This window comes from Agelaius phoeniceus, chromosome 5 (genome assembly GCF_051311805.1).
Source record: "Agelaius phoeniceus isolate bAgePho1 chromosome 5, bAgePho1.hap1, whole genome shotgun sequence".
NCBI classification, from domain to species: Eukaryota; Metazoa; Chordata; class Aves; order Passeriformes; family Icteridae; genus Agelaius; species Agelaius phoeniceus.
This window is the reverse complement of record NC_135269.1, coordinates 23,733,527-23,740,007: the sequence shown is the minus strand read 5'-3', so window position 1 is coordinate 23,740,007 and position 6,481 is coordinate 23,733,527.

Below are 6,481 nucleotides of genomic sequence, written 5' to 3'. Positions count from 1 at the left end.
AAGAAAACAAAGCCAAGCCAAACCATAATACCAAATACCACCACCCCCTCCCCCCTGACGGAGCGGCACCGCTACAAACATGCTGAAACACAACCATGGGACCTCACTCCTTGCAGCCAGGAGCAAGCAAAAGGTCAAAGGAAGCAGAATTAGAGTACACCCTTCCTCGACATTTCGTGAGAATTTGGAAAAGCAGCACATTACAAACAAGCCTCGGTGCCAACACCTCTCCAACTTGCCATTTATCGTATGGGCACACGGGCAGCTCGCTGGGGAGAAGGTGAGAAGTGGCTCTGTCAAATTGCCACCGGCTCTTCTGAGCACTTGTGGCACAAGAGGCTGCCCCTACGCTCTGATCTGCTGCCTGGCCAGCACCAGAGAGGGTTTCCATGGGAAGGGGTCACCCTAATTTTGAGTTTTAAGGCTAAGATAGAGAACGTGTCAGAGCTCAGGCAAAGAGACAGCATAACTGAAGGGGAATTTTCCCTGATGCAAACTCAGCTAGAAAGATGAGTAGAGACAGCCAGAGGTCAGCTGGATTCAGAAGTGCCTCTAGAGTATTGTAGAAGTATTGAGGGAAAGGAATGAGGACATAGGAGGAAGACAACGATACAGCAAGGGAAGTTCTCACGACATGAGAGGGGTCATTTTGTGGCAGACACAACACCACACCAGCACAAGTCCTTGAGGACACGGAAAGCAACATCATATTGGTGGGAACACATTGGGAAGACAACAGCATCCCCATCTCTGTGGGTCCAGGATGGAGTTGCTCTCTGATAGGACTATGTTCTTCAAGACAGTCATGGGTCCCTAGCAGAGAACTGGGCTTGGAGGGAGTCCCCAGCTTCTACATCCCTATGAAGAATTTGACAGCCATGATTCCACTTGCATTGAGTCCATGACTGCTTTTTCTTTGGTTTGTTTGGTTTTTTTGGGGTTTGTTTTTTTTTTTTTTTTTTTGAGATGGCTGGCAAGTGACAGCATTAGCCTTGCATGTGTGGGTGATTTCAGCTCTGGGAGTATAAATCCTATTAGGGATGGGCAGCCATCACCAATTCATTTCCCCCAGCCAGTGAACACCCATCAAGAAGGGATGGTTGGCACTAAAGGGAAGAAAACATCACTATTTCAGACCTCCTTTCCTCATAAAACATTATCCCTTTGCTGCAAATATTACCCCTGGGGTGATGTGAAGACAGCTAACACTTTTCCATGTTAATGTGATAAAACTGAAGGCTTACGGGCTCACCCAGAGATTGCAAATGTTCAAGAACTTCAGACCACAAACCTAGAGTAGAATAACATCCTGTGCACAGAGAGGCACCTGCAATACCACAGCTCCTCGGTCTTGTGACTGTGTTTGCCACGCTCAGTACTCCTAACGAGAGACAGGCTCCTGCAGCCTCCCTGAGGTGTCTGCCCCTCTGCTACACCATGCAACAATGTGAAGAGAATGTGGGATTTTAGCTTCGCCTCTAAATCTTTGTGTGAGGAAAGACAAGATTTTGCTCTTTTTTCCTGAGCTCAGAGAGGGATTGAGCATCAGAGCAGAATGATGCAGAGGGCTGTTGTTTCAGCATGTGCTAGTACATTGCCAGATGCAGCAGCACGCTGGTATCTCCTCCACACCATCTCCTCCACACCAGTGCAACTGCATCAGTACCTCCTCTAAAGGGGGACCTGGTTTCCAAAGCCATGTGGTTCTGGGTTTGCGGGTCCAGACACAGAAGTTGGGGGTTTTATATGTTTTTACTAATGGTATTATCTGCTTTGATGGCACCAGGGTGAAGCTGTAGTCTTAGATGTAGTATCCAAGCACCTCATGATTTCTAATTTACTCAGTTGTCATCCCTTCTCCTAAAGGTAAAACCCCAAACCTTTGGCACTGTTTTACATAAAAGAAACAGAGGATTAGAAAAGTTATGTGATTTGCTGGAGGCCAGACAGAGAGGTTGTGGTAGGGTAGAAAACTGACTGTGCTAATCTTGAATTAGCACTGTAACCGTTGCTGTCTGTGGAGTGTTTTCTCCCTGTTTTGCGTACTTTGGTTTGAGACATGCTGGACAAGCTCCCTTGGGATGAGGAGTCATTTTTAGCCCGATTCCTTACAGAAATGAAGCTCTCACAATCATGTTGTCTATCTGCCCGTCTATCAGCCGCCCACCATACGGTTTGAATCCAGTGGCCAATTTCAACCCAACCCAGCACCAGCAGCAAGGAAGGGATTTTATAGCAAAACAATTCAGATGAGCTCCATGATGAGCCAAAAGAGGGGAGGGAGGAAGGGAATGCTCGTGTGGGCTGCATGGCATCCAAACACCCCCTCTGGCGTGGCTTGTGATGCTTCCAAGAGAGAGGGGCAAGAGAGAGGAATTGAGCTCAGGTCGATGTGTGAGGCTGGTAAGGCCAGGAAGTAGCTGAGCACACTGCAGGGATGTCCTGGGCATGCAGCAACCCCAGGCACGAATGTAGCAGAGATGATCATCCTGCCGCTGGCAGAGCAACTTCTGCTCTCCACGCTCCCTAAGCCCCGGCGGCTGCTCCTCCGGGAAAAACAGCCGATTAACATATTGCAATGAGTTAACCTTAAAAGGTCTAAAAATCCAAACGGCTGCATGCAAATGAATTCTGATGGAAGCAGCAAGATAAAACAGCAGCCAGCCACAGCTGAGCCTGTTTACTAACTGAGACACTTTGTGTGTGCAGCTGAAGCCAAGGTGGTGCTCTCACTCCTGTGAGGATTTGCGCCTCCCCACTCCATGCTTCTGCCTTGCCAGGTACAAGGTTTTGAAGCAAAATATTGTTCTATATGGGTTTCTCTCTTATATTTTGGTGGCTGTGATCTGTGACATGCCCTATTTTCTTCCTCTTGGGCAGTGCCAAAAGTGGCTGGTGTGGGCAAGACCTCCAGGCAGGGTGTCAGGCATATGCTGAGTGTTACAAACCCGGCGGAGCTGGTAGCTCCAACCTGCCAGCCAGAGGCAGGGGATGGAAAGGCCCTTCTCCATCACTTCTGGGTGAACCTGGTTTGCACCCAAGGGCATGTGCTCAGTTGCTATTAGGCAACTTCTCTTCACCTTGTGGTTAACGCCGGTAAGTGATTCTTGGTCTCTCTGCGTTCAAGTCACTGACATTTTGTTAACTCCTTCACACTGAGTTACAGAGCAGAGTTAATGGTGGCAGAGCCAAACTTTCACTGTCGCCCTTTCTCCAGAAGAGCACCAAAAGGTCACGTCTTTCCCCCCCTCCCCTTTGGAATTAGAGTCCTTTTAATGCCCTTTGGAGCTAGACTCTGCAAACAAAGTTCTCCTTTGAGCCAACCAGTCTTGAAATCCGATGCCCTTGTTCACTTTGCGCTGCTGGTGGCAGGGAGGGAAACAACAAAGTGACATTTCTATCAGCCACGATGCAAACGGCCTGAGACAATGATATTTATCTCCTCCTTGAGTGCTCTGAGGCCTTGTATCCGAAGAAAATTACAGTCACTGTCAACCACCATTTCCTGCAATCAGGCTGTAGTTGAGCAAGAGGGAAGTTGAACAAGTGCTGGTACAAATACTCAGGGACAAACCCTAATAGGAGAATCCGCCCAGAAAAGATGCCTTGTGTGCAACAGAAACAAACAAATGCCCTTAAACTTGCACTGCTGTTAGGTAACATAAAACTTTGCCAGATAAGGACTGTTTGCTCTCATTTAGGGGTTTCTGGCAGCCCTGCTCCTTGGATTATTTGCTGAAATGCAAATAGCATTTGGCTATTTTTCAGTTTGCAATCTTAAAGGCAAAGAGATTGCATTTCATCCTCATCTCCTACTACAGAGCAATTCTGTGCAGCATGAAAAATCCAGTCTTTCTGCAGCTGGGAGGGCAAAGGAGGGCAGTGGCATGGAGACAAAGAGTGTTTGCTACCACTGGCATCCTGACAGGCCCAGTTCACACTATGTGTACCTGCTAATGCCTCTCCAGCCTGCAAACTCCTTAGCATGGAGCTATGTTTTGTGGTTGAGTTTCAGAGCACTTGATGTATGAGAGCTCCCGCCACTGCCTCTAAGAACCACGGAAGGGTGAGTAATACCAGGTCAGTGGTGGCTTGTGGGAAAGGTGAAGCAAAACCTCGGTTTGCAGCCACTGAATGTATTTCAGCATAAGTTTGATAAAAAGCTCCACCGTAAAAACCAGAAGAAGTGGCTTCAGAGGCATCTCTGCTGCAAGGCAGAGGAGGTTTTTAACAGCAATCGAATATAAGCAGCTCAGGGCACTGAGAATCCTGATGTCACTGCATGCTCCTGTTCTGAATTACCTGCTCTGAGTATGACAGCAAACCGTTCTTGTGGAGGAAATGCTGCCTGGCTGGGTGTTTTCTGATGTCTTCCCCTCAGGAGCAACAGCAAACAGAAAAGGAGAATATTGTCTGCCTTCATTTCTCTGCCTGAGCTTGGGTTGGCCTGCACCCTCTGGAGTGCAGGGGGCCAGTACCTGCCAGCTCTCCCAGTGATGGACACGTGAACCAGCAGGTATTCACTGTTTGGCTCGGGAAACCAGATAAGCCTGAGGATTGTTTTTTTCCCCCCAGTGTGCAGAACTGGATGAAGCAAAGGTGAAGGTGAAGTCAAAAGGAACACATCTCTGTGAATGATGCAACAGCAGGGGTTGGAAGGATTCTGGGAACATGTTGGAAGCCATGTGTACCCCAAAGGAGTGTCTGGGAGCCTTGGAGATACATGGAGCTGTCGCTGCAGTCAAGGAGAGGCAGATGCCCTCTTGGAGGGGGGCAGTTTGCTCCTTCCCTCCTTCCCAAGGCTGAGTTTTGCTCTTCACACTTGAATGTTAATTTGCTTTTACAAACATAATTATCACAACATAAGGGAAAAAAACAAAAAAGGAAAAAAACTGGAGAAAAGTGAACTGCACTTCTCTCTCCACACCCAGCACCCACAGCTATCACCTGTCACCCCCTCCAGCCCCTGGTTTGCAATTTTGCAGGCACTCACTCTGTGTTCTTCCTCACTAAACCAGGCTCAGGTTAAACTGACCCACCTTGGTGCTTCCCTGGGCCTGCAGCCTCCCCATCTCACGTGCTCCTCTTATCCCCCCTTGCTGCAGGTCTGGCCTGCTGGGAGCTCCCAGAGGAGAGCTGAAAAGTACCATGGGGAGGGCAGAGGCAAAGGGAGTTTTCTCATTTGCCACTTGGATATAGTTTCCAAATCCTCTAAAATGGAGCTGTGCCATCAGAAAAGGAAGTCCTGGTCCCATGGAGGTGCTGAGGGGGAAGACAAGACCATCACATGCTCTCTCCAGCCTTGCTGTCCTTAATCCTCACTGCAGGAACCTCTTCCAGACCTGAATTCCAGCACCTGCATGTCAAGTTACTCACCAGTCATGGTATCTCTAGGCACGTTCCCTCCCAGCATTGTCCCAGGCGGCAGCCACAGCCAAGGCAGGGATTTGTCAAGAAATGCTTTCTTTCAAAGGCCCACCCAGTGCAGCACTGGCCATGTCCTTGGGCGTACTGAGATGTGTGTCAATGTCTCTTCACCAGCATGGGCAGGAAGGAAAATGGCATGCTGGGCTGGTTTTTGTCTGGTGGCTGTAATCTAGAGGAGGTTGACTTTGCTGTTTGCATTCATTCCAGATGAATCTTCACCTCCATCAGCTTCTGGGGTGCTCCCCAGTGTATCTGATGCTGCCCATATCCAGTGCTCACAAAGGTGGAAAAGCTCCAGGGCCACAGCACTGTAGTGGCATTGCCTCTGACCCAGAGCCTGGTCTGATCTTAGTGATTAATGCAGTCAGTACCTTCTGGAGCTGAGGGGAGGAAACTTGGGAAAAGGGGGAAAGGTGCTGTCAGACTGGACATGGCCACATCCCAGAGCCCACATCCTCTCCATGGTGTGAAGGCTGAGCCACAGCAGAGCTCTGAGCTGTCCCTGTAGCTCAGCTTTTGGCTGCACAGCCCCTGGCTGAGCCAGCAGCTGTGCTCAGATTGCAGCCAGAGGGATGCCAAGAGCTGCCTGGGCAGCACATGAGCGAGATAGTCATGAAGACATGGATGGAAAACAGTGAGGAAAACCACAGGAAGCTCCCTGTGAAGCAGCATGGTGAAGCAGCAGTTAATTCTTCCATGCATGCTGTGGGGGCCTAAAGTGTTCACCAGCAGTGGGAGAGATTTATCCTGGGGCACCCAGGAAGGGATGCTTGCTGGGCCTTTTCTGTGGGAGTTAGCCAGGACCAGATGGGCTCACCTCAACCTGTGGATTTTCTCTGGCTGCCTTTTGCTTGGGGATGGCCCCAACACCTCTGAATTGTGACTTTTCCTCCCATAAATCAGAGACAGGAGAAACACATGAAACCATAGCCATCTCCATACACTTGCAGAATTGCTCCTGGGACAATGTTTTCTGGAGCTAGCTTTGAAGCATTTCCCATGGTGTGGTTTCCACCACAGCCTCCCTGAAAGCACATCTTTGCCTTGAAGGGCT